This window comes from Ambystoma mexicanum, chromosome 1q, assembly GCF_040938575.1.
Source record: "Ambystoma mexicanum isolate Mex_15411 chromosome 1q, UKY_AmexF1_1, whole genome shotgun sequence".
Lineage (NCBI taxonomy): Eukaryota > Metazoa > Chordata > Amphibia > Caudata > Ambystomatidae > Ambystoma > Ambystoma mexicanum.
The window spans coordinates 514588667-514615495 of record NC_090922.1 but is presented as its reverse complement, the minus strand read 5'-3'; the positions used below and the strand labels follow the sequence as shown (position 1 = coordinate 514615495).

At 47.4% G+C, this 26829-nt stretch overlaps 1 protein-coding gene across 3 annotated transcripts in view; it reads left to right on the top strand.

Moving 5' to 3' along the window:
- The window catches only part of LOC138530413 (guanylate-binding protein 1-like), a 1110598-nt gene that overhangs the window by 1049410 nt on the left and 34359 nt on the right, over nucleotides 1–26829 (top strand). The window lies entirely within an intron of this gene.

The following is a 26829-nucleotide window of genomic DNA, read 5'->3' as shown; positions in this document are numbered from 1 at the left end:
CAGGGTACCCCAAAAATCGAACATGCCGCACTGGTATAGGCCTTAGTAGTAGATCCAATAAAGCATGTTTGAGCGTATCAAGATTTCCCTTTCCCCAGGTTTGCACATAGCACGTTGTGTAAGAAACATCCTCACAGACTAACTTTGTGTTTGAGTATTCCATGGAGTGTCTTGACAGCAACTGGATTCAACCTTGTTCAACGTATTTCTTTTTACAAACATTTATGCACACAAAATAGCATCAAAAAGACAATGAAGAATTTTAGCTGTTTGGAAAGCCGAACAAGACATCAAATCGTCAGAACGTCCAAAGCAAGACTTTACAAATTCATCAAGTTTGAAATACAGTTCCCCAGGCTAGACATGTGGCATTCCGAGGTGAACATATGCATATCTCTGTAAAAAAGAGTATATAATGCACAGGGCTGCCCTAATAAAATGAAGAAAATATGGGGGAAGTGGGAGGGTGAGGATTGATGAGATGTGGTTTGGCTGCGGGTGTAACTCCTGTCCTGCATTATTTGTATCACACTGTGAATTTATTTTCCCTACTACTAGGTATAATTTTTGTGCACAAGGCCTATGTTTCCTGACAAGATTTATCCAATCAAGTTATGCTTTATTTCCTTTATTTTCTTTTAAACCAATAATAGGAATTACAAAAAAAGAAAATTCTTTGAAATACAGATGAGCAAACCCACCTTGGATTTCTAACAGGTTTTGCAAAGATACTGGGTAACTTGACTCTAAATGAGTAGTTGAGGTATTTTGTAAGAGGTTTTGTTCTCTGACTAAACTTAAACTATTTAAGAACAGGACTCAAGAATTTTGTTGTATTAAAAAAATATTCAAACTTGTTATTAGGCCCTGCTGCGGACAGCATGTTAACACAGTGGTGGCTAGGTCATTATGGGCAGTGGGGCACAATCCCTCCAGGCCTGAGACTGCCACTCTGTGCTTCTCCAGCATTGATCTTAAATAGATTCACATGCTATTTGAACGTTCCCCGTTGTCTGGCTGCGAATCCTGTGTACCATTAAAGCAGTTTTCTGCAGTCCGTTTAGTATTCTCTTGGAGTAATTTTTGAGTTATATTGCCACACAGACAATGGGCAGAGCCTTCCTTAGCTCCACCCCTGGAGGCCATCTTGAGATTTCCTACCTCTCAGTTGTTGTGTTCTGAAGTTCTCGTCTTCATTCAATGATCTACCTACTTTTTTCTATGATTTTTTTACTTTGTTGATGTTTCTGGAAAGCCTGAACTAGGGACCTTTCTATTGTGGTTGTTTGGGAACCCCATATCATTGGAGCTCACCTCTTTGGCTGATCTCTGCCAGCTCAGGGTTGAGGTCTGTAAAAGGTGTCTCATAACGCCACTATGACTGATTCTAAGGCTGAGAAAATTGTTTTCAAAGCATTTTCCACCTGCCATTTGAAAAACATCTACGTTGAGGACCAGCATGCTTAATGCCTCTTTTGCCCTTATCCTACCACAATGTTAATTTGTGTTGCATCTGTCACTCTTTCTCGGGCAAAACCCTGAAGGACCGCCACAGAAGGGTTGTGACTTGGCTGGATGAGGGGACTGTGGCCTCAGACTCAGCTTCTATTCGGAGCCATACTTCCCTTCACGACTGTAGACCCCTAGAGCATATATTCCCTCTTCTAAGAGGTGGAGGTCACACAAGGAGGCTTCCTGTGAGAAAAGGGTGACAAAGGGGCATGCTACCTACGCTCAGACTGCCCTGGAAAAGGCAGTCGACACGCACACGTCTTCCCATAAGCAGCCTGGTTCTATGAAGGCCCCGGGAATTGCTTGGTTGATGGCTTTCTTTCGTCCACGAAGCATGCATCGATGACACCCATTCAACTGAACATTCTCTTCATCAACGGCTCATAAACACACCATCTTCGTCCACTCTATCAACGTTTTCGTCTACCACTCCTTTGGCAACTTCTTCATCGACCATTCTGTCTCCGACGGCCCCGTCGATAATGGAGACCTCAGCACCATTAACAAACAGGACCTCGTCCTTGGCAACGATCTCCTCATCGATGACAAAAACTCTGACAAAAACGCCATTGGCGGTGGCCACTGTCTTATCAGCGATGACGTTTTCACACACTTCCTTGCGTTATATAAACTGTCCATGCACTACCTCTTGCTCCACGACCCAGCAGAAGCAACCATTATTCATTCTGGTCCTTCCCAGGTCTCTCTGGATGCAATTTTAGGGCATGCCATCAATACTGATTTTGAGGGCCCGGAGGTAGCGTTTTCAGACAACAAAGTTGAAAAAGACTGGTTGTCATTTCTGCCAGCCCAACCACTTCCCTCATGCAGCAAGTGCTCCTGCTGCGGTTCAGCCGACGGCTGCTCCTAGTCAACCAGAAGCCCACTATCCGTCAATGGATATTTTGGCTACATTGCTGACTCTGGTGTCTGAATTTCAGTGCAGGGTTCCACATGCTCTGGCCATTCCGCTGCCGCCAGATTTGCCTGCTCATCTGCCTCCTGCTCTGCCTAGACGCAGTCAGGTCTTTATCAGTCCCTCGTCTTCTGCTGGACTCTTGGAGACTGAATCTGAAGACAACGTGGGCCTTCAGCTCATACCACCACCACCGCTTTGTTTGATGACCTGGTTTTTGGTGGATGGTGAACCTGATGACCCTCCTATCAGGGATTCTCCTCCTGACAAAATTGTGAAGTTCCACACTATTATGACCAGGGCCACCAAAATGCTAGATTTACTTCCTGAAGAACAAAGGAAAGAAACTTTCCTCTATCTGCACGGGAAACTGTTTCCATTGCACTACTTGACAACATTTGGGAGGATGGTCTCGTGACCATAAAAATACCTTTTACGGCTCCTCCAAAAGACAGATTCAGGGAAAAAGTACAGAGTGCCTGACAGCACCCCCAAGTGCCTGCAAACCTAGCACAGTTAAGATTCTGTGGCCTCCACAGTGGCTTGAAAACATTCTGCCAACCCCTCTTCTCCACGTGATGTGTCACCTGACAAGGAAGGGAGACAACTAGACGCTTTCGGCAAGAGCATTGTGTCTATGGCAGACACTACCATTAAGGCTGCTAACTCCATTTCTCCCACCCTCGATGTTTTTCCAGATGACAAGAAAGAGGAAGCTTTCAAACTCCTTCATGAAGGTGAGGCTGCTTCTGAGCACGCCGTATGTGTGGCTAAGAACATCACGGACAGCGGTTTTTGCCAGATGGGGAACGGTGTGGTTCTGCATCACCAGGGATGGCAAAAAGCAACCAACTTCTGGCTAGATGTGCAACCAAAAATTGTGTTAAATGCCTTCGATGGCGAGGATCTCTTCTGGAAGAAAGTAGATGATCCCATCCAGGCCATCAAGACGGACACCGACACTGCCTGGTATTTGGGTACACTACAGCAGCACCTGCAGACATTTCATTCTCACTAGTTCTGTTTTTCCAGAATGCCCTGAGATTACATGCCTAGTTATCGGTCACAATCATATCATTCAAGTACATATACCCCTGGATATAGCTACATTGGGAGGTCACAGTCCTACAGGGAAATAAACGGCATTGTGGTGCCTCACAGATAAGCGGTCAAACCAGTAAATGGGCCTGACCAAGTCACCAGCCCGGCCCTCCACTTCTACACTCTGGTGGGAGAGCATCTGTCCTGCTTCCCTAGCAAGTGAAAAAACATCACCACAGACAATTGAGTGCTCTCCTTCCTTCAAGGCAGACACACCCTGGAATTTTTGCAAAAACTTCCCACCATTTACACCATTTTTCACTGCTTCGATGCAAAGTTTGCACCTTCGATTCCATGTGTAGTCCTTGTTTTCCGGCGCTGCACCAAGCAAGGGTGTCCACCTACCTCACCCTGAAACAGGGTCAAGTCCCCATGGGAACCCCTACCTACCAGACCTGCCGGTTAGGGAGGGGCATAGCACCTGTAAAATAGAATTGCTGTTGACAGGAGTTGGGCTGCACCCTGAGTGCTTACGTTATTAACTGGACACGGACACCAAGGTGGATTTTATATGGATCCCAAAAGGGACCCCTCTTTATTTATAAAAACGCTAAAACATTCTTAAACACTTTTAATACCCTTCCAAACATGCCCCTTACATGATTACCATTTAAATGGCGACATGCAACGTCAACCCACCCTTCCTTGGAGGGGTCTCAGGCACCCATATGGTCATCCCACCACAAGTACCAACCACATGGAATGTGGTACTGGAGGATGGCCTCTGTGCATGGTCCCCACTACCTAGGCATCCTCAGGAAGTTCGCCACATACTCCCGCTACCTTGTGCCAGAGTACCTCCCCTCTACTTCCTTATATATGGTTAATGCCCTATACCTACTTAACATTCCCTCCACTAATTGCCCCACTCTACTTTCCCCCTACTTAACATTTACTACTGTTCTCCAGCATGGGGTCTGGCATGGATTCACATGCTCATGAATATTGCCAGTCGTCAGGTCGGTAAAGAAAAAATCTGCATCAGTTTGTTTCTGATCTGTCTTTCTTAGTAGTAACCAATCACTGGTCTCTGGGTCATACTGTCCCCAGGCAATGACTGCCCTCTCCCTAAGCCCCACCCCTGGCAGCCATCCTCAGATTTTTACCGCACGTTCAAGTGTTGGGAGTCCTCGTGCTATAGCTCTCATGCTTTTACTGCGTTTTGCGCTTTTTCGTGATTTATCAAATTTTTCGGTTTAATCGAGCCTCAAGCTCCACCGTTTCTACTTCCGATCAATGGGGACCTGTTTCGGATTCATCTACTCCCCTCAATGGTGAAGTGTTCGTCAAGTTACGCTTCTTGGAGGATTCCAGAAGTTTGAGGCCTACCTTGTGACGAGAAGAACATGGCCCAGGAGAAGGGAAGCTCGACTCCCGGCAAACTGTTCAGGATCTGCCCTGGATGCAACCTACAAAGCGTGTTCAAGGAGGACGAGCATTTGAAATGCCTTTACTGCCTCCACGAGGACAAAACGCACGTGGAGAAGGACTGTGCGTTTTGCATGAACATGTCGGATCGGACTATGAGGGATCGTCGGACCCGTCTCTCCAACTGGTTGGAAGGCAAGAGCCCAGCAGGTGAGAAGAAGAAGTCCGAGCGGTCTTCTAAGTCCTGTGAGGGCGCCCCGGCGACGGGGGCCCAACAGAAGGCAAAGCACCGCAAGTCCGCGGGCACCGGGAGCACCGAACAGTCGGGCTCCTCGCCTGCCAGGCAGGACGCACCTTCACCGACGCCATCAACCACGAGCCAACGCTCTGGCTCGGGGAAGAGAAAATCCGAGAACCCGGCTAAGCTTCTGGAGAGGCCCTGGTCGATCTCGAAGGAACCAGCTGAGGGAGAGCGAGGCGGTGACCCTCCCCCTAAGGTGAAGGCCTCAAGCGCGCCCAAGGTGGTGAAGGCCTTGATTCACCCGGCTAAGGCCTCTATCGAGGGAGTCGCTGCGGCCCTGGCAAAGCCTGTGGAGGCTATCCCAGTGGAGGCGACCTCGGGGCCCAGAGTTTCCCTGCCTCCGTGGAGGGAATCCTCTTTTAAGTCCATCGAGAAGACCCCCGTGAAGCCCCCGGTGGAAAAAGGGGGGGGCAGTGGGCGTTACGGACACGGACACAACCTCCGAGGAGGAACTGACCGAGAATTTGGAAGAGGCCTGGTCCCACAGGAGGAATCCCAACGAGGGGGAGGACGAGAGCGAGGGTGGCAACGACGAAGAGTTCCCGTGGAGGAACAACCATCGTTCCCGGCACGCGCGTCGCAACCCGAGCCGCAGGACAACTCGGCTGCCATTTTGACGGCGATCCAAGCCTTATGCATGGAGATAAGGACGAGACTGCCCCTACCTCCGACGGACGACCCAGCTGAACCGGGTCTGTCGGGAAGCCCTCCAAACAAGAGGAGGAGAATTTATCCAGTGCCCCTTCAGCCCTCACGGCCTTCTCAGCCTTTGTCGCCTTCCCCGGTCCCGAGGGACGACACGGTCACAGACATGGCTACGACGGGGACAGATGACGACTGCGGTGACGACGGGACGGGCCTCCCGTCTCTGATTCCTCGGGCGTCCCCGCCCGACGAGATTGGCTCCTTCCACGCCATGATTGCCAGGGCATCCAAGCTTTTTCAGCTCTGCCCCAAAGAGAAGAAGAAGGAAGGCTTCCTCTACCAAAGGCGCGAGGCCAAGAGGAAGACGGTCCTCGCGGTGCCGTTGCTGGATGACATCTGGGACGAGGGACTTGCCCTCCTCAAGAACCTGTCCACGACACCTGCCAAGTGGGACCGGTACGAGAAGAAGTACCGGGTCCCCGACGCCGCCCCGTTGTGCCCTAGGGCACAGCCGACCCCGGATTCGGTCTTCTCAGCAGCAGCCAAAAAGAAAGCAGGGGGGGGCATCAGCTTCATCTTCAACTTCCCCACCGAACGGCGAGGGAAAGAAGCTGGACGCCATGGGACGGCGAGTCATCTCGTCGGCGGCGATGACGATTAAGGCGGCTAACGCCCTAGCGATTGTGGCCCGCTAGGACAGGGAATTGTGGTACAAAAATCGCCCCCCTGTTGGACTTCCTCCCGGACAACAAGAAGGCAGAGGCCCTGGCGATCCTACAGGAGTGTGAGGTGGCGTCGGACCACCCCATAACTGTGGCCACGGACATTGCCGACACCGGTTTCTGCCAGTTGGGCAACAGCGTTTGCCTTCAATGGCAGGGGTGGCTCAAGGCGACGGATTTCCGCCAGGACGTGCAAGCCAAGGTTTCGGACATGCCCTTCGACGGGAACAATCTGTTTGGAAAGACAGTGGATGAGTCGCTGCAGGCCATCTAGACCGACATGGACACGGCTCAGGCCTTGGGAGTTCTGCAGCAACGGCGGCCGCCCTTTTGGAACTCCGGAGGCAAGCAAGGTGCCTCCAAAGGATTCGGCGGCGGCTCCTTGACCTACCGTCAGGCGGCCCGCTCCTCGTGGCAAGAAGCCTACAGGGGACGAGGCAAGTCAGGTGGATCTCGCCATCGTCGCCAGGGAGGCCAAGGAGACAAGGCTGCTTCCAAGCAAGACTGAACCGGCCGTTGCGTCGGGCCCCCACCGGAGCACCCCGGTGGGAGGCCGGCTGGCGAAGTTCGTCAGCGTGTGGGAGTCCATCTCCACCGACCGTTGGGTGCTGGATGCCCTGGCCCACGGGCATACTCTGGAATTTCTAAAGAAGTGCCCCCGAATTCTTCCTGTGGCCAGGAAGGAAAACCACGTCCCTCAACTGCTGTTAGAGGTAAGGTCGATGCTCAAGAAAGGGGCCATCGAGCTCATCCCAAAGAGGCTCTGGGGCTCCGGAGTATACTCAAGATACTTCCTCGTCAGGAAGAAGACAGGAGGTTGGCGTCCCATCCTGGACTTGCGTCGGCTAAACAAATACATCAAGGCACAGAAGTTCCGGATGGTCACCCTCCGGCACGTGCTGGGCCAGCTGGAAGAAGGCGACTTCCTATCATCGTTGGATTTGGAGGATGCGTACTTTCACATCCCCATCCTAAAAGGACACCTAAAGTTTCTCAGGTTCGTAGTCCAAGGGCGGCACTACCAGTTCAAGGCCCTCCCATTTGGATTGAAGTTGGCACCGAGGGTGTTCACCAAGTGCCTGGCACCAGTGGCGGCGCGGCTGCGCCTGCAGGGGATCCACGTCTACCCCTATCTGGACGACTGGCTCATCCGAGCAGGGACAAGGGAACTCGCCGTCGAACACACAGCAAAGATCGTCCGGCTGCTCACGGACCTGGGATTCGCCATCAATTTCCCCAAATCCCACCTGGTTCCGTCGCAGGTCACGCTGTTTCTGGGAGCCAAGCTCGATACAGTGGCACGACTGGCCTCGCCGTCGGAGGAAAGAACGCAGGCCATCCTGGGCAAGGTACAGCGTCTGCTGGCCATGGACGTGGCCAGAGTGAGATCCATTAAGTCCCTTCTCGGGAAGATGTCCTCTTGCATCTATCTGGTGCGCCTGTGCAGGCTTCGGATGCGCCCTCTGCAGGAGTTCCTCAACGCCCGTTGGATTCTAGCGACGGGCAGCTTCGAGGACAAGATCTAGCTCAACCAAGTATTCCGCCAAGCAATTCGATGGTGGAGCACCCGCGCGCATCTTGCGGCGGGCACGGACTTTCAAACCCCAGCATACCAGGTGACGGTGATAACGGATGCCTCCCTGGAGGGGTGGGGAGCGCACACCGGAGATCTTCACGCGAGAGGCCTGTGGCTCCCGGAGGAGAGGCCGCTCCACATCAACATACTGGAGCTCCGAGCAGTGTTCTGGGCCCTCAAGTCATTCCTCCCGTCCCTTACGGGCAAGGTGGTGAGGATCTTCACCGACAACACCACCACAATGTTCTACATCCGGAAGCAGGGAGGAACCAGATCCCCAGCCCTGTCCAAGGAAGCCCAGGATATGTGGCACTGGGCCGTTGCCCAGTTGATGTTTCTGATACCTTTTCATCTAGCAGGGATAAGAAACACCATCGCCAACGCACTCGGCAGGGAGCTGTGCTCGTGCCACGAGTGGGAACTACGCCAGGATCAAGTGGATCAACTCTTCCGGCGATGGGGCAAACCCCAAATCGACCTGTTCGCGACAGCGATGAACTCCAAGTGCCAGAGGTTCGCCAGCAGGTTCCCCCCAGTCGAGGAGCATGGCCGATGCTTTCTCGTTCCCCTGGGACGGCCTGTTCCTGTATGCGTTCTTGCCGTTGCTGCTCAGGCTCATCAACCAACTCAAGAGGTCCCGGTGCAGGATGATTCTCGTCGCACCGAGATGGCCGAGACAAATATGGTTCCCGGACCTTCTGGACTTGTCAGCGTCTCCACCAGTCAAACTGCCGACGGACGCACATCTTCTCTCCAGAGAAGGAGGCGTCATTCTTCATCACAACCCAGAGTCGCTGAACTTGCAGGCTTGGATCCTGCAGCACTAGAGTTTGGAGGGTACGATATCCCGGCTGACTGCAGAGAGGTTCTTGCAAAGGCCAGGGCGTCCTCAACTCTCAAGTGCTACGGACACAAGTGGAAGAGGTTCTCTGTCTGGTGCCGTGAACAGAAGATTAACCCTCTACGGATTACAGCCCCTCAGGTGCTACCATACTTACTGTCGCTGGCCAAAGGTGGACTAGCTCATGCTTCCATCAAGATACATCTGGCAGCGATTTCCCGATACCCCAGAACTGCAGGACGGTCGTCCCTGTGGTCTCATCGCCTGGTGAAGGAGTTTATGAAAAGACTGTTTCGATCGTTCCCGCCGGTGAAGGCTCCAGCCCTGGCGTGGGAGCTCAACGTGGTGCTGACCAGGCTCATGGGCCCGCCATGCGAGCCCTTGCATTTGGCTCCGTTGAAGTTCCTGTCATGGAAGACAGCGTTCCTTGAGGCCATCACCTCTGCACGAAGCGTGGGAGAGATTCAAGCCCTATCCTGCACGCCTCCATACTTGACTTTCCACGAGACGAGGGTAGTGCTGAGGACGCACCCCTCCTTCATGCCCAAGGTGCCGTCGTACTTCCATCTCAACGAGCCCTTGGTGTTACCAGTCTTTTTCCCGTCGCCTTCGTCGCCGGCCGAGAGGACCTTGCACTCGCTGGATGTAGCTAGAGCGCTGAAGTTCTACGTGGACCGAACGAAGAGTTTTCGGAAGACATCACAGCTGTTTGTGAACTTTGGACCTGTGAACCAAGGGAAGGCTCTCTCAAAGGCTTCCATTTCCAGATGGCTCTTCGGCTGCATCATGCACTATCATCGGTTGGCAAACCGACCGTTGCCCGGCCGTCCGAGAGCCCATTCGACCAGAGTGATTGCTGCTACCACGGCGTTCTCGTGGAGGTCGACGCACACCTTCACGAGATTCTACTGCGTCGACCGGGATTCCAGGGAGGAGTCCAGAGTCGGCCAGGCAGTGCTGCGCAACCTGTACGCTTAAGGTGAGCCTGGTGAGGAGGTAAGAGATGCTTAATGTAAAGCTTAATTTTGAGCCTTGCCACCTCCCGTGGTTGTGCATGTGTGTACTGCTATGTATTCTTATATTCATGAGCATGTGAATCCATGCCAGACCCCATGCTGGAGAAGGAACAAGTTACTTATCTGTAACTGTTGTTCTCCAGCATGGGTCTGGCATGGATTCACATGCAAACCCTCCCTCCTTCCCCTCTGCGGCTCTTCAGTTGGTCATACTGCCACTTTACGTGCTACCAAATCTGAGGATGGCCGCCAGGGGCGGGGCTTAGGGAGAGGGCAGTCATTGGCTGGGGACAGTATGACCCAGAGACCAGTGATTGGTTACTACTAAGAAAGACAGATCAGAAACGAAACTGATACTGATTTTTTCTTTACCGAGGATTCCCAGCCTGACGACAGGGAATATTCATGAGCATGTGAATCCATGTCAGACCCATGCTTGCGAACAACAGTTACAGGTAAGTAACTTGTTCCTACTTGTCATTTATATATAGCTCCTTTTACCATATTATAGTCTCGATGTGCAGTTAGTGGAAAAGCCCTCAGAGGACCGAAGTCCTAAGTGTTGGAGGTCATGGAGCAAAGTTACGATGTGTGTGGGCAAATGAGGCTTAGCAGGGTTGGCCAGGCTCCGGTAGAGAATATCCCCTGTGGTCAGGCATTTGAGTGGGTGCTGAGGAGTCTGAGGATGGCGTGAGTGGTATAGTCGCGCTATTTGCCTGCGTGCCTAAATTTGTCATAGGTCTGCACTGCTTTCTGATGTCGGCGGTGTTGAGGCGTAGTCTGGTGTCAGTAGGCGGAGAGTTATGTGAACAGCACAACCACATTTTGTCATAGTCCTTGCTGTATTCTGATGTGTGTTGTGAAAAACCCATGGGCTTTTCCCTATCAACCCCCTTGGTATCCTCTTCGGGGATGGTTAGGGAGGGGTAATTGCTGTCGGCCCAGACCCGGGAAGTGGACCAGAGAGGGAGGAGGAATCACAAGGTGAGACATGGAGTCCCCCTTTCCTTAACACCTTCCTACCCGACATTCCGTCCACCGTCATACACCATTATGAATCTTATACTGTTGCTCCCTCCCCAATACCAACAGGTACCAAGACCAAAGTGAGACGGAGGTGAACTGGGAAAACGAAGTTAAACATATCACCCTGTGTTAATGTTAAAGGATATTTGTACCGCACACTATCACCACTGGAGTGGTCCCCTAACGCTCTGGCGGCTCTGAAAAAGGGAAGGGGGGGTGAGTTAGTGGGAATAAGCTGGAAAAGTGCAAGAGAGCAGTGATGTGCTGTTGGGAGCCTCAGCCCGGTGGGTCAGTTGACTGGGTTTGCGGTGCTTTATGGTCAGTAGTCGTGTGCTGTTGTCCGAGTCTGTGTGGTTTGTTTTGTTGTTGCAGTATAGTGAAGTTTGTGCGGATCATTGTGTTGTAGGCTTGTGGTTGTGGTTGGTTAGAGTTTGAGAGGTGTATGCAGAGGGGTGAAATTGTTAGTGGATCGGTTAATTGGCATTGCTGTCCTTGCAGTTGTCTAGGTGTGATGCTTGCTATCATTCACTATTCCATCTGAGTGTGGCACTTGCTAATCTTCAATATACTATCTAGATGTGAGGCAGGCTAGTGATCACGATTCCCTCTAAGTGTGGCACTTGGTAACTTTCACAGTTTCATTTTAAGTGTGGCGTATGCTAACATTCACATTTCTATCTAGATGTGATTCAGGCTAAAGTTAAGAATTCCATCTAAGTGTGGCACATGCACATACTAACATTCAGAATCCTATCTAGATGTGATGCGGGCTAAAGTTAAGAATTCCATCTAAGTGTGGCACTTGCTAACATGCACAATCCTATCTATATGTGACGCAGGCTAAAGATAAGCATTCCATCTAATTCCATCTGAGTGTGGCACATGCTAACATTCACAATCCTATCTAGATGCGATGCAGGGCAATCTTCACAGTTCTCTCTAGCTGTGGCACTAGTTAACATTGGCAAGTAAGTTAGTTTGTAATGCAATGCAACATTAGCAGTCCAGCCATGATTAGATTTATGCTGGTGGTCACAAATCTCTCTAAGTATGCATGGTGTAAGTCTATGGCAGTCTACGTTATGGAAAGGCAAGGTAGAGTGGCAGGGGCGTTCTGGAGTAGAGTAATTGCTCTACACCCAACCCAGGCCACACTTACAGTTTTGTTGGTGTCTGTTGACTGATGGCTTGACTGGCTTCCCCTGCAGACACCTGCAGACACATCTTGGAGCTGCCAATGTAGGAGCCGCCCTTTGCCTTGGGGTCATTAGCCGCAGGGGCTGCCGGGCAAAGGGCTGCCCTGGGAAGGGTAGTTATGACCAAGTGGACGTAACAACCAGGGGAGGTGGGCGGGTTGGAGGGGAGGGTGGGACTGGGAAAAGGCCAGACACATACAAAGGACTACACCCAACAGACTGCACTCTTTGGATGCAGCCCAGCACAGAAAAACAGGCTGAGCAGCCAAAAGAAACACTAGACAGACACCAGATTAGCACACAGTGCTCACCAAAAAATATAAATACATAAATGATTAATTAAATAAATAATAAAAACAATTAAAACATTTACAAAACACTGTGTCCTACAGCAACAGGATTATCTCCCTTTTCCTGACAACATTCTACCTGATTTACCCATAATCCCTGGGAAGCACTACAACTCACATAATTCCACCACACTGTTTTTCTCAAAACCACTGACACGAAAAAGAGGCACATTGGAGCCATGAAGATTAGCCATAGGAAACAATGTATCATGGATTCCTTTGAGCAGCCTCCATTTTGTCTTGTTAACAAGGTCAGGCAGATTCAGACAGTGGGCAACCACTCACACCTGACGCCTATTAATTATCCCAGCCAGTATAAACTGTGGAGCACACAGGCGCACTTTGAGCGAGCTGGCGATGCAAGAGGAAGCACAGGGGTCAAGAGCTGGAGGAACCCTGAAAGACCTGGAGGAAGGAGGACTGCCAAAATACTGAGTCTGTGAGTACAGGGATGGCTGAAGTATGGCGAGGGAGCTCTGTTTCCAGTTAGCCAAACCAGGGGCAGCTGGGGTTTCCTGGCAGTGCCCAAGCCAGAGCTCCTCCCCTGGGTCAGATACTGAAGCCCAGGCCTTTAAGGGGCCGGTGGTGAGACCCTGACCTCAGGAAACATCCTATTTAAAACCTGCAGCTCCCTAAACCGCCAGAATGCTGTTTTAGGAGAGCTGGCATAGTGGGAGCGAAATAAGAACATTGCATTATGGGACTTGAAGTCCAGAGACATTTTTTGAGTCGAACTTTTGAACAAGGCGATGCAGGAGAAGGAGCAGTTCTTCCAGGCTTCCAGGGCGACGTGCACCAGGGAGAGCACAGCGACAGGCCGAGGCGCCCAACCGATGTACGGATAAACCTTGGACACCCCAGCGAGAGCTAGTCGCCACCGAAGGGCCTTCAATTTTGCGTAAGGGGGCCCAGGTTGAGGCCCAATCTCAGACGAGGGAAGTCTGAGTGGCCTACTGGAAAACTGTGAACTTTTTTTGCAAAGCGAGAGGGTCCGAGCCCGGCTGAGGGAGACCCAAGTGCAAAGTAAAGGAGGGTCTGAGGCCAACTGAGGGAGACCCGTTTGAGAAGCTAAAACAGGGGTCCAAGCCAGACAGAGGGAGACCCATAAGAAGTTAAGTGAACAAACTGTGGTGTTAAAGAAAGGAAGCCCAGCTAGAGAGAAGAGACCAACCACTTTTGTGTTTAATGGATAATAGCCACCCTCCCGTTTGAACGGCAGAGTTGGGGAGGTGCAGTGGCAGTTGTGGTATCAGCCTTGACTTCAGGATCAAAGCCACATAGGACGGAAATGCATTAGCACAGCCGATGAAAGCACTGAAAGTCCGGTCTGTGTTAAATTAAACTTGTTGGCAACAGTATCCAACAAATGAAGGTTGTGCGTGTGCCGATAAAATGCGAGAGAAAGCAAAGCATTGCAAAGAACTGTAACTTAAAGATACAAAGTGACAGAGTGGTCCAGCAAAAGAAGATTGCCCAATCGAATGTCTCTGTGAAATGTCTGATGCAGTAGAAGCTGCGGGAAGTGAAAGAAACTGAGATGCAAGATTTGAACTGTTAGGTTTGATCCCGGCAGAGGGAAACCTGGATGTGGGAGAGGTCTGGAACTATTAGGTTTGACCCTGGCAGAGTGAAACCTGGATGTGAGAGATATCTTTGAACTTTGAAATAAGTACTGTGATCGAAACTACATTTACCAAGAGGCCTTGGTGTAGCGGAGAAAAAGTGACGTTTGAGGAAAGAAGGTCGAAGTACAAAAGCAGAATAGGAGGTCACACGGATAGATACAATTATTCAAAAAATTAATTGACTCAGGTGAGTGAAGGGGTGATAAGAGGCATAGTCAGGTAAATAATCAAAATCACATATTTTATTAGTTATACGAAGATCACAATAGGATAAAGAATTTAATCGACACAATAACATTTTAAAATGTATATAAATACATATTATTTATCAAAAAAGATCTAGAAAAAATCTAAAAAAGTGTCTGATAAGGCACTGCTAAGTATAATACATTTAGCCACTGTATATCAAAACAGTAGATGGAAGACAGTGCAAAAAATGCATCAGAAAGTGCTAAGAAGGTTGAAGTAGTCATGCCGAGGTAAGAGCAAAAGCCTTGCATTTTCAGAAGTCTTTGACAGCAGAAGGAAAGTGAAAGGAGGATTGTGCTTACGGTTGAAAGCTTATGAAGGTGTGATTGATGCTTGGGGAAGGGAATCCCCACAAATTGTGATTGAAAGGTTTGAGCCCGGCGGAGGGAAACCTGTACTGAATTGTGGTAACCAGGAGGAAACAAACTTTTGTTGAACTGTATTGCAAGCTAGAAGGTGACCTGGGCTGAAGTGAAAGAAAGCCGAGAGGTCCAGCAGAAAAACTAGTGACTTTTCTTCGAAGACCCAATGGTCCCTGGTCCTCGAAATTAACTGCATCCTTATGTGCGCAACCCGTGTGTCACAAGGTCCACGAGTGCCACATTATCTCGTGCTACATAACGTGGGGAAGGGCGTTTACTCAGCCATACTGACATTTTTTTTAAAACTCTTCCTATTGGCATCACATGTTCCCTTTACACAATTATTGTATTAGAAAGAGGGCAGGCATTAGGTTTATAAGTATAGGCCATTTTATTTTGACTAAGGACTGACTAGGACTCTTTTTTATGTTTTTTTTTTGTTTTTTTGATGGTCGAGAATACGCCACATCTTAGTTATAGGGCAAGATAGGAGTTTTCCAACCCCTTTTAAACCATCAATAAAGGTTTTGAAATGTTCAGCTCTTGTGTCAGTGTCTGCTTGTGAAGTTGTGATACTATGCTTTCCTCACAGTGCGGATAGCCATGCATGCGGCCAGTGTCAACCGGAGTTGTTATATGTACCTGACGGAGTTTGGTGGTGATTTGTTTTTTGTGCGCCCGCTCAGGTATTTGGCTTCTTCTGTCGATTCTTTTGGCTGCGAAAAAACGGTTAGCGACAGTCTATGCTCCCAACTATTTGCAACAAGAGGGGCACGGCTTGTACTTCCCGGTTCTTCTAGGCCGATAACGTGGCGAGTCTACCCAGCCATCGAGCACTTACTGAACCTTTTCAGTTATCACCTTTGCCATAGGTAGCCCATGCTATTGTCATTGAATGCACAGTACATGCTCATCCCACCTTTCTTCCATAGTGATTCCGGGCTGGTTCTTGAATGCCCTCCTGTAGTATTGCACAGGGGACCACAACCTGGCCTACTGGTGTGGGGCATGGCCCACATCCTTCTCTAGCAAGTCTCCAGTGTGCATCCCAATATAACTGATTGCAATGGTGGTAATTCTATCACAACCACTGTGAGTGCAATTTGCCTGTTTTTCTCGTACTTGCCAGGTACCTTGATGCATCAAACCTGGTTACCGGATCAATTGAGGGAAAACAGAAGCATTTCCGGTAAGGGACTCGCCAAGGCAGGGGCAATTGTTAGGCAGGGATTGTACATGGGAGAATTTAAACGTAAAATACTTAGGTATTTACATTGTTCGCGACATAAAAAAGATAGTCGATTATAATGTAGATAGAACCGTAGAGGTCATCCATAAAGACATTTGGAAATGGGGGCGTTTCATATTGTCCATATGGGCTAAAATTAATGCAATTAAAATGCTTTTATTACCAAAAGTCCTGTATATTATTCAGTCGTTGCCCTTACATGTTACAAAGAAAGTACTTTGATGGATAGATAGATTATTCCAGGACTTTTTATGGGGGGAGGGGAAAAGAGCCAAAATTCCACAGTACATTATGGTCTGCAGCATCAAAGATGGAGGTTTTGGAGACCCGGTCCTTAAGAATTATAGTAACGGTTTTTTATTGAAAAAGATGTCTAGCGATTTTATTGTTGATCCAAGCCAGATGCCTTGGTGGGTTCAGATTGAAATGCATACGTTTTTGCCGTATGACATTAAGTGTCTGTATTCATTTGGAGCATTACCTGGGAAGGTGCAGAGTTTAAAAACAGTTTTGACTACAAAAGACGCATTGGCATCACTGATAGTGGGAAGTGGGCAGGGATTATTTGTTTATGAAGAGGCCTCACTTTGGCATAATCCTTGTCTACAGATTAATAATATAATGTTAAATTGGAGAAGTTGGGTTAGTAGAGGTATTTTAAAGGTTAGTGATGTTTGGAGCAATGAAGGGGTGGTTTCCTTTGAGGGACTAGTGGCGAAATTTGGACTGCATAATAGAGAGTTACGAAGGTACAATGAATTGGTGGATTCAATATCTGAATGGAGTCGGATGATGGATGCATCACTCTCACGGGAACCTGAATTCCTCAAAATATTGGCTTGTGGATCACAAAAGGTGTCAAATATTTTGAAAATGATGTAATAGAATGGGTTTGCATCACATCTAATGGATACGTTTTGGGGGGGAAGGTGCTTGTGTTGTTATGTTCTCTTGTTTTGTGTTGTCTGTTATGTTTGGGAATGTCAGGCCACCGCTCATGGCTACGTTTTTAAATGTGTTGGCGTTAATATGTATTTCAAGGTTATTGTTTATTGTATTCTTTGATTCAGGTTTATGTTGTTACCCGGATGATAGCCTGCAGGCCTAGTAACCTTTGCTTTGTACTTGATATGTTTCTTTCTTGTTGAAAATAAGAAATAAAGTTTGAAAAAAAAAGAATTTTTACAAAGTGTCTATCATATGAGACACTCCCATCCCCTGCACACCTATATAACTGAACATACAGTCAACAATTTAACCAGATAGTTCACGCTTTTTAATATGTGTAATAAATCAAAGTGCACATGTTCACATATACATATGCCTCAATGCATTCAATATCATCCTTAACAAATGTTAAATTGGTTCGGAGGGTCCAGGGCGGGGGATTTGGATATTCTATACTTGAGAAATACTGTAGAGGATTTTTGTTAAAGAAATCAGTTAACTATTTTGATGTGGAAAGACAATCAGTACCATTGTGGGCGCAAATAGAAAGGCGAAAGTTCATGTAGGAAGTTTATACTCTTTGGGGAAACTACCCAAACAAGCATCTAGCTTGCAGTCAATCGTTGCCACAAAAGATGCAGTGACATCATTGATATTGGTTAGTGGACAAGGATTGTTCATGTGCAAGGGTGCATCAATTTGGCATAACCCGGGGTTTCAGATTAATAATAAAATATTCAATTGGTGGAGTTGGATTAATAAAGGTATATTAATAAGGGACATCTGGGGTGATAGGTGAATGGTGTCCTTTGAGTGTTTGATGGAGAAGTTTGTCCTGAATAGAAGGGGGCTTGGAAGAGTTATGAAGATTTTGTTATCTGAAAGGCAAAAGATGTTGGATGAACCGATGATGCAGAAACCCGAGATGTGTAACTTCCTGCAATGCCGCAGAAGCTTTTTAAAACTTATGCCATTGGAGAGTTATCTGATGGTCTCATGGGAGAAGTTAAGGCATGCTTGGTCTGAAGAATTGGGTAGGGATATCTCAATAAAGGAGTGGGAGAATCTTTGGAAAGTTCCTGTTAGGGCAAAGGCTGATTTGAATTTATGCTACATTCATCAGAGAATATTGGAGCGCCTTTATTGGACCCCAGTGCGAATGAATGTGTTGGGTTTAATTGAAAGTGAAAAATGTTGGGGTTGTCAGAGTGAAAGGTACATTGTTGCACATGTTGTGGGACTGTGCTAGGGTAATGGGTTTTTGGAATGATGTGTTGGATAGGATTGACATGATTTGGATTATTACATTCCAACGGTATTCATCTGCAGTTATTCTACTGTCACCGAAATGTGGACGAAATATTGATTGTGCAACATTAGGTTGGATTAACAAAGTACTAAAAGTGTGGAAAACAAGGAAAAAGCCATGTGTGGAAGACTGGCTTGGTGATGTGCAAATTCTTTCAGGCTTTGAGAAAAGAGTGGTTCATAGACAACATAGGGAGGACATTTATGGGGAATTGTGGGGACCCTTTAATGAACTTTATAAGTAATGTTGGACCAGAGTGTTGATATAGAGAACTTAGTGATATTGTAAGGGGGGGGAGGTCACTGTTGAAGAGAGAGGTGTTTGTTGTGTCTTGCATCTTGTGTTTCTGTTGGTTTTATGTGTGGTTCTATCATTGCACTATAGCTTGTATTTATGTTTGTTAGATAATATGATTGTTTTCTAACTGTAACATTGTTATTGATTATATTGTTGAATGTTGCAATTGATGATAATGATAAGCTACAATGTATATATTAAATGTGTAATGCTTTGTTAATTTGTTGAAAAATTAAATAAAGAGTTAAAAAGAAAATGTTCCACTTAGAAAAGTACATTTCAAATTTAAAGAAAATACAAAAAATATTATACAAAGAAGACAAGCACTCCTTAATATGAAGTATATTTTTCTCTGGCCCAACGCGATTCGGGGGGTGAACCCCTTCTTCAGGAGCAAAAAATTTATGAAACAACATATATAAGGGATCCATATTATACACATACTTTCATAGATTGTAAAACTTTAGTCACATGCATAATATTGATCAACCATAACAGGGGTGCCTTCACCAGGTATTTCTACGCCCAACATTAATAGTTATATCCATGTTATTCTCCAGATACCAGTGCTATTCCGGTATGCTATTAAGTTACCCAGAGATTGGCAATCCAAACCCGTGTGTTAGTAATCAACCACTATCAGCTCTCTGATAGTGATCCTCTATTTTAAAAAAGAGTGACACCTCCCACCCTGTGATCAATATATCATCAAACTACACATACCTTCGACCTGGTATCCGAGGACCAGTGTCAAGTAAACCTGGATTACAAAGAAAATAAAAAGTTCAAGTCAAACCACTCTAGGGCCAATCGCTTTGAAAACAATGTCTAGACCATGGCGCCCTTTCCCTACCTGCAATCACAGGCAGACATCTAGGCGCTGTAAAGCAGATAAGTTATTGTTCGATGTATAACAAAGAGCCTCCAAGCCCTCTAGGTACAGTCTCTCCCGTCAAAATTCCTGTACTTCACACTCCAACTGTCCTGTAATAGCGGGCAATATTTAGTGGTTACACGTGTATATCCAGCAATCTGTAATCACTTCCCACTTCTCATTAATACATGGATCCTATCTTTGCAACCCTTATGTTGAGGTAATCTATATTTAAATTCAGCCCACTGCTGTTGTATTCTCTCGCTGTACGCAACCTTGCAGTATCTCCTTCTAACAGCGCGTCACGTGAATGTACACAAGACCACGCTGAAGTAGGAAGCAATGCGTCCCTTTTGTCATCTCAAGACACTAGAACGTGCCTCTTGCAACTGAGGTCCAATGTGACAGCAATCATGTCTTTAATTACAGAATAGTCATGTCTTTAATTACAGAATAGTCAAACACCAATCCTCATGAAAAAATAAATGCGGTCTCTACAGTAGATTTTCACTCCGCACATTTATTGTTAAAATGTAGGCTAAATGGAAGAAATGTTGTTCTCCATATAATCACCCAAAACAATATAAAGACTGCATTCTGTGTATTCTATACTAACAATGCATCTTCCTGGGTTGTACCTTATGGGTGTCCGCTCAGAGGCCTACACATATAGTGTCAAGGTGAGTACATACTGGAAAGTATCATTCATGCAGCTACTCCAAATAGTATATTGACTTCAATCAGCATAGTGTTTCATCCTGTTTTAAACTGCATATGTCTCTGCAAGCTAAACTGTTCTTCAAAATATTGTTATATAGCTGTTCCAATACAGCCCCCTGCCTTGATGCTTCTCCTCGGTCATGGTGTGACTGACCTAGTTCTGCATATTATTCCATTACTACTACCCATCCTGTACACACGTTGTATAAGTATCTGCAATCTAAAGACTTCTCAAGACATCATTATACAGGTGTTCCGATTCAATCAGTGTCTTTATACTTTAAACCAATCAATGGTCAGTCGTATGGTATATAAACCCACATACCTATATCTGCTCCAATAGTCAATTCATCGGTTAACTCTGCAACCATGCGTGTCGTGTTAACTACATATTTATTCAACTTGATATCCTCCTCTCAGATCACTGTTTAGGGATAGCTCCATGTTAAACCATCTAAATCATGTTTACTCATTTCATAATGCTATTCCTCGACCACAACTTAATTCCATGCATGGTACACCACTCCTCTACTCTGACTTTCCTAACAGTTAGATAAAGCAATTCAGTGAAGTCCCCTTTGGTTGTTGTGTTTCGAGCAGGTCTATCCATTACATTTCTCTCTGTGTGAGACGTGTATTAATGTTCCCCCTCTGGGTGGACGGCTCATCACTACCAAAATTGTAAACTGAATTTGGGCTATTGAATGTCTCTGATCTTTAAAATGTCGTGCCACTGGTGATTTAATGTTGGCACACCTTATATTAGATTTATGCTCGTTCCACCGCTTGCGGGCCGATCTTGAAGTTTGTCCGATGTATAGTAGCCCACATAGGCACTTAATGCTATATATCACTCCAGTCGACCTGCAGGTAGCAAAGTCTGAGATATATTTTCTTACCCGTCGGGGGGTGAGTGATGTACTCTCCTTTGCATACATTGTTGCAATGGCTACATGCCAAATATGGAAAAGTCCCTTTCCGTTTAGTTGTAAACGTTTTTTGATCATCCCGCTGTACCCTTTCTGCTTTCACCAATTTATCCTGCAGATTTGTACCTCGTTTATACCCAATCATCGGTGGTTCAGGGAATAATTTCAGCAAAATTGGGTCGTGGTGTAGAACCGACCAATATTTGTGAATGATCTTTCTAATATGAAAGCTCTGTCGTGAGTATTTTCAAATATAAAGAAGAGATGTCAATTCCTTTTTAGGTTTCAGGGTCAAGAGTTGCTCCTTAGAGATATGGGTAACTCTTGCATTTTCCTCCTGTAACACTTCCTCTGGATAGCCTCTCTTAAAAAACCTCTCTGATAGTTCCACACATTCTGTGCCAAAAGTCGCTGGATCCGAAATTATTCTCTCCATGTAACACTCACCTGGTATCCACAAGGACGCCACCCGACTTGGTTGGACTGCTCACGACCTGGATTCCTCTCTCCCGGGTTCTCCTGCCGAGGATCTTGTCTTGGATTTCGATAAAATGCACTCTCCGTCCTGCAGTTCTGTGCAGGGATGCGTCGTGAATGGGGTGCTTCGCTGCCAAGTTGCTTTACTGGCGCAGGCCCGAGAGTCCAGACCTGCTGCGACTCAGTTCTTCAGATAAGTCTATTGTTCTTGATATTTGTCCGTAATTGTAATTGCCCTTGTTAATGTCTTCCTTCTCTCTAGGTGCAGAAGGGATGATGAAGACGTCGAGCTGGTTGAGAGGGCTGTGCTCGAGATGGTAAGTGAATGCGCAGAGCGTGGCCCTATGTGCGCTTTTGCTGTTTGCTAACCAGTGGTATTCTTCTCTTGCAGGCCACCGTGATGTTCTGGATGGTGAGCGGCTGGGAGGATGTGGAGCGATGAGTGGATGTTGTCCGGTCCGCCGTCGAGTAAGTATGAGAGCTACCCGCCTTGCCTTTCTCTTGCAGGTTGATGGAGGCCGGCACGGAATAAACCAACAGCGAGTTCCGCTCAGGTAAGCGTGCTTCCGAATGATGCTTGAATGAGGCATGCGAACGCTTACTAATGTTGTCTTTCTTTTTCCTCCTCCAGGTTGCTGCTTACGAGCGAGAATGAGCTTCCGAGGTGACACTGGAGCGATCGACAGGAGCTGAATTAACGAGCAGGTAAGGATGGCTAATGGTGTTGTTCTCTTCCTTTGCAGGTGCAGGCCTGGAATGCTGAGGACAGATCCCGTTGAACGTCACGCTGCGAGTGCAGAGCAACGCAAAGCGTGTGCTGCAGCTCGGGCGTGGCTTAAATAGTCTGCAGGTATCCCAGATGCCTTCAGGCCTGACCACACCCTAGATGCTAGACCGCATGGTTCAGTTCTGAACTGAACCATGTGGGCGCAGCCATGTTGTTCCATTCCCATTGAGAGCTCCAGCTCCTTCTTCTGCCATATGAGCCTGGCGCCAAAGGCGCCACGACTGACTCCAGGAGAGTCTTGGGGGGCATGATTGGGCCCTTGGGGCCATGCAGGGACACTGTGATGCGGCCCAGAGGCCCCGAGTACCAGGGCCAGGGGCTATGGCCATGACACTCCATCCATAATGTTTGACTGTAAGGTAAACATTTCATTATTGCCTTAGGGTGAAAATTTGCGAAGTGTAGACGATTATTCAAATCAGTTGGTTTGTGATATATCGAGGTATTTATTCCGGCATTCGCTGTAGCCAACTGGACATCTAAAAAAGTGTAAGGAAGGATTGCCAATCTCAAGTGTAAATTTAATGCGTGAATGAACACTATTGAGGTACTCAAAGAATTCATCTAATTCCTGTCTTGTCCCACACCAAACACCGAAAATGTCATCTATAAAGTGCTTTCAGTACCTTATAGGACAGCCTCTGCACTGTCTCTAGTCGCTGGCTGGGCTGAACTTGTGGGGCCTGGCTCCCTGTTCTTTCTTCTGGGTGGCCCCGTCCACCAGGTGGGGCCACCCTCACCACCACATGGCCCATGCCTTTTTTAATGTCTTTGTATGGCCCGCTGCCCACTTGGGGGTCTGCTCTCATCACCGACGCACCCACAGCCTTCTTTAATTTACAGCATCGGCCCCATAGGCTGGGGGGCCACCTGCTTTACCACTGCGCCCCCAGCAACAATTTTATTTCAGGCTGTATCCCGTTGCTATGGGGACGCTGCCACACTCACTGCTGCACCCCGAGCACCATCTTGAGTTGAGGCAGTGGCCCCATGGCAACAGGGACACCACCATTGATCACTGCGGACGCCGGCATTGATCACTGCCCCGCCCACAGTTCCCGGCCTGCCTCATCTGCATTGCATCGCACGGGCCAGCGTTTCACATGGGCTGCCTCGCCGTGGTAGCACAGACTTCTCTTCACCCAAGTTGCCACGATGAGGCATCCTGGGATTACACCATCCTGCTCTTCTCCTGGGGTGCCATGTGAGGCATGTGGCCCGACTGGGTGGTTCATATTTGGCCCGGGCGGACTCTTGGATATTCCTGGATGGGCCGGCACCCACCACGGCCTCGTGCGCGGCCAAACTGCCCCTGCAAGCAGCTCAGCCCCATAGTTAACTCTCAGGGAGCTCCCCACACACGGCCCAGTGGCCCTAATGTGTTTTTGACATTGGTGGCCACTGAGGCAGTGGTACCTCCATGGAGGTAGATTCTTTGTTATTTTCTCCCCTCTTTCTTCCTGTTCTCCCTTACTGTTTCTCCTTCTTTTCAACTATCTTTCCTTTTTTAAAATCCTCATTAGATTCTTTTCTCCCCTGTCCAGACTATTAGACAGCAGAGTTCTGTCCCTTTATTCTCATTTCATTTCCTTTCTTAAACATTCCATCAAGCCCCGTGGTGGGCTGCATGGACTAGTCCATTTTAAAACACTCAGACAAAACACACAATACATTTAATAAACTATTGTATTCAACCCTGGTGTCTCCATGTCTTTCTCTCTCTAAAGACGACAAGCATATAGCCCTTAGTAGTCTGAACTTTTTGAGCCACAGGCTACACAATGGAGCGATAGGATGCATCCCTCTCGCCCAGTGGGGCCAAGGCATTTACTCAAGGTAAGGAAAGGAAAGAAAAGAATCAGGCAGCTGGAGACCTATTCTGGATGTTGGTCTTCCCAACAAATTCCTTCGATCCCAGACTCTCAGGATGGTTATGCTTCAGTATTATCTCACAAATAATCAGGGTGCCAGATCCCGTATAAGGCCCTTGGATGTATTGCTACACACTCACAACGTACACAGAACTTTTTTACTGTGGGGTCAGCAATGACTTTGACCCTCAATTGTTTATTGAGCATATCAGTTTTTTAGTGACATACATTAAGACCCAGAAAAGAGAATCCTGTTTCTCTAATGTTTGGCTGCTTGAGACGCTGCCAGCAGCCAGGGACATGCATCGCTTTCAGAGGATCTCTGTAAGCAACCAGGCGCATCGCGCCGGCAGCTCTGCTCTAAATTAGGAATGATCAGGAAACAACACTTCGCCCGCGTTTAACGTGTTTACTTTCTCTACCGTGATGCTTTACGAGGCAAGAGCGATGATTCAAACATTAGAGAAATGTGATTCCTCCCAACCACCATCATTTCTTGGACGGTCTTCTAAAAGAAAACACTTCCCACTAGTTTAAAGAGGGACTTTTTGCGAATACTTACCGCAGCAAAGAATAAACTGACGATTCCCAATGGACATGGATAACACTTCATCCCCCCGTCCTGAAGAAGGCCACTCTCACTAGAGCTTCAAGAAATAGCTTTTTCTGGCCGAAACATTATAGTGTCGACAACCTCCTTGTTGTAATTTTCAGTGTTTAATGTCACACTGTGGTTTCTGTACTCCAGAAATGCATCACGCTCTGGATAGCACATCTTCTGTATGTAAATGTATTGTCACAAATGATAAGATATGTGCACTGTATGAGTTGAATCCGTTTGATTGAATTGGATAGTACCCACTGGTACTGCCATTTTTTTAAAGAGAAAATGTCTGTTTTCTGGGTCTTAATGTATGTCACTAAAAAATTGATATGTTCAATAAACAATTGAGGGTCAAATACATTGCTGACCCCACAGTAAAAAGGTTTTGTGTACGTTGTGAGTGTGTAGTAATACATTGAAGGACCTTATACGTGATCTCGCACCCTGATTGTTTTGTGGGATAATACTGTATACCCACCTGGGCAAATCAGGGCCTAGCCAGGTGCCCTTTTTCGTAATTGGTTATGCTTCAGCACATCCTCAGCCAACTTCAACAAGGGGATTTCTTGTCATCACTGGACTTGGAAGACTCATACTTCCATGTCCCTATCCATTGTGACCACAGAAAGTGACTTCAATTTCTCCAGCATTGGATCTTTCCTAGATCCAGACGCTTAAATATTCCCTGTTGTCAGACCGGGAATCCTCAGTGATAAAAATGTATATTAAAAAATTAAATATGCATACATTATTTCCAAAGGAAGTGCATGTAGATTGTCTCATTGGGATTCACTTGTGTAGTCCCTCCACCTCCACCTCATTTTGGTCTATATGACCCCATCCAATGCGATGGCAGGGTTCAAGCTCTGCCCCCGGCAGCCATCTTCAGTTTTGTCACCGCAGTCTAACAGATAGAGGGCATCCTCCAGCTCTCTGAGTTTTTCATTTTTTCTCATGGTTAGCCGTTCAACATATTTCTCAAATTATATGCTGCCTTGATCCCCTGATCAAGCTCTATCTATTCTGTGTTTCTGGACTCAGAAAACGCAAAATTTTCGTAAAACTTCAATTTACACCATGGCTGAAGAACCAGCTGTCAAAAAGCCTTCCCTGTTCAGGGACTGCACCAGGTGCAAGAAGAAACTTATCTACATGAAAGATCCTCATGAACAGTGCATCTACTGCCTGTATCCTCATGACATGCACAAATGCGACATTTGCAAGACCTTCACCAACAAAACCCTTCAAGACAGACACAGGAGACTCCTGCTACACCTCGAGTCTAAAGGGCACTCTTCTGATGAAGACTCTGTCAAGACATCCCCTGTGCCATCTATAAACCCATCTGAGAGACAAACTTCAAAGAGAAGGGCTTCTTCAATGGAAAGGAGTACCTCTCCTTCACATAAAAGCAAGAGGAAGGTGGAAATGACTTCCCTCACACCTTCCCTTAGCTCCGGAGACCAGATGAAGCATCATCCTGAGGAAGAAACTACCTCCAAAGGTAAGGAGGCGTTTAAAAAACACTTGGGGTGGCAATCGTCCATAAAAACGCAGTCTATGAGCGGTACCAGCGATAAGGCCCCATCAACGACCAGAATGTCAACGAAGCCGAAAACATCCACAACAACTCTTCAAGCCTCGTCATCTTCGAGTAAGTCCTTGTCGTCTAAATCGTTGTCCTCAAGGCAAACGTCAACGAAGGAATTCCATCACTCGTCCACGAAGCTCTTGTCGATGGAGCCAAGGGAACATCCCTGTCGACAAAGTCGTCAGCAGAAAAGTCATCGTCGACAAAGTCATCGTTGACGAGACAGGCGACAACACCATCAACTTCATCGTCGACGGAGAACAACAAGGCCAAAACACCGTCCACGGATACCACAGCTACGCCGTTCAATGAAAGCAGCTTAGACAAGCCAATGGGCACGATCCCTTACATCCCAGAAGCCCATGAT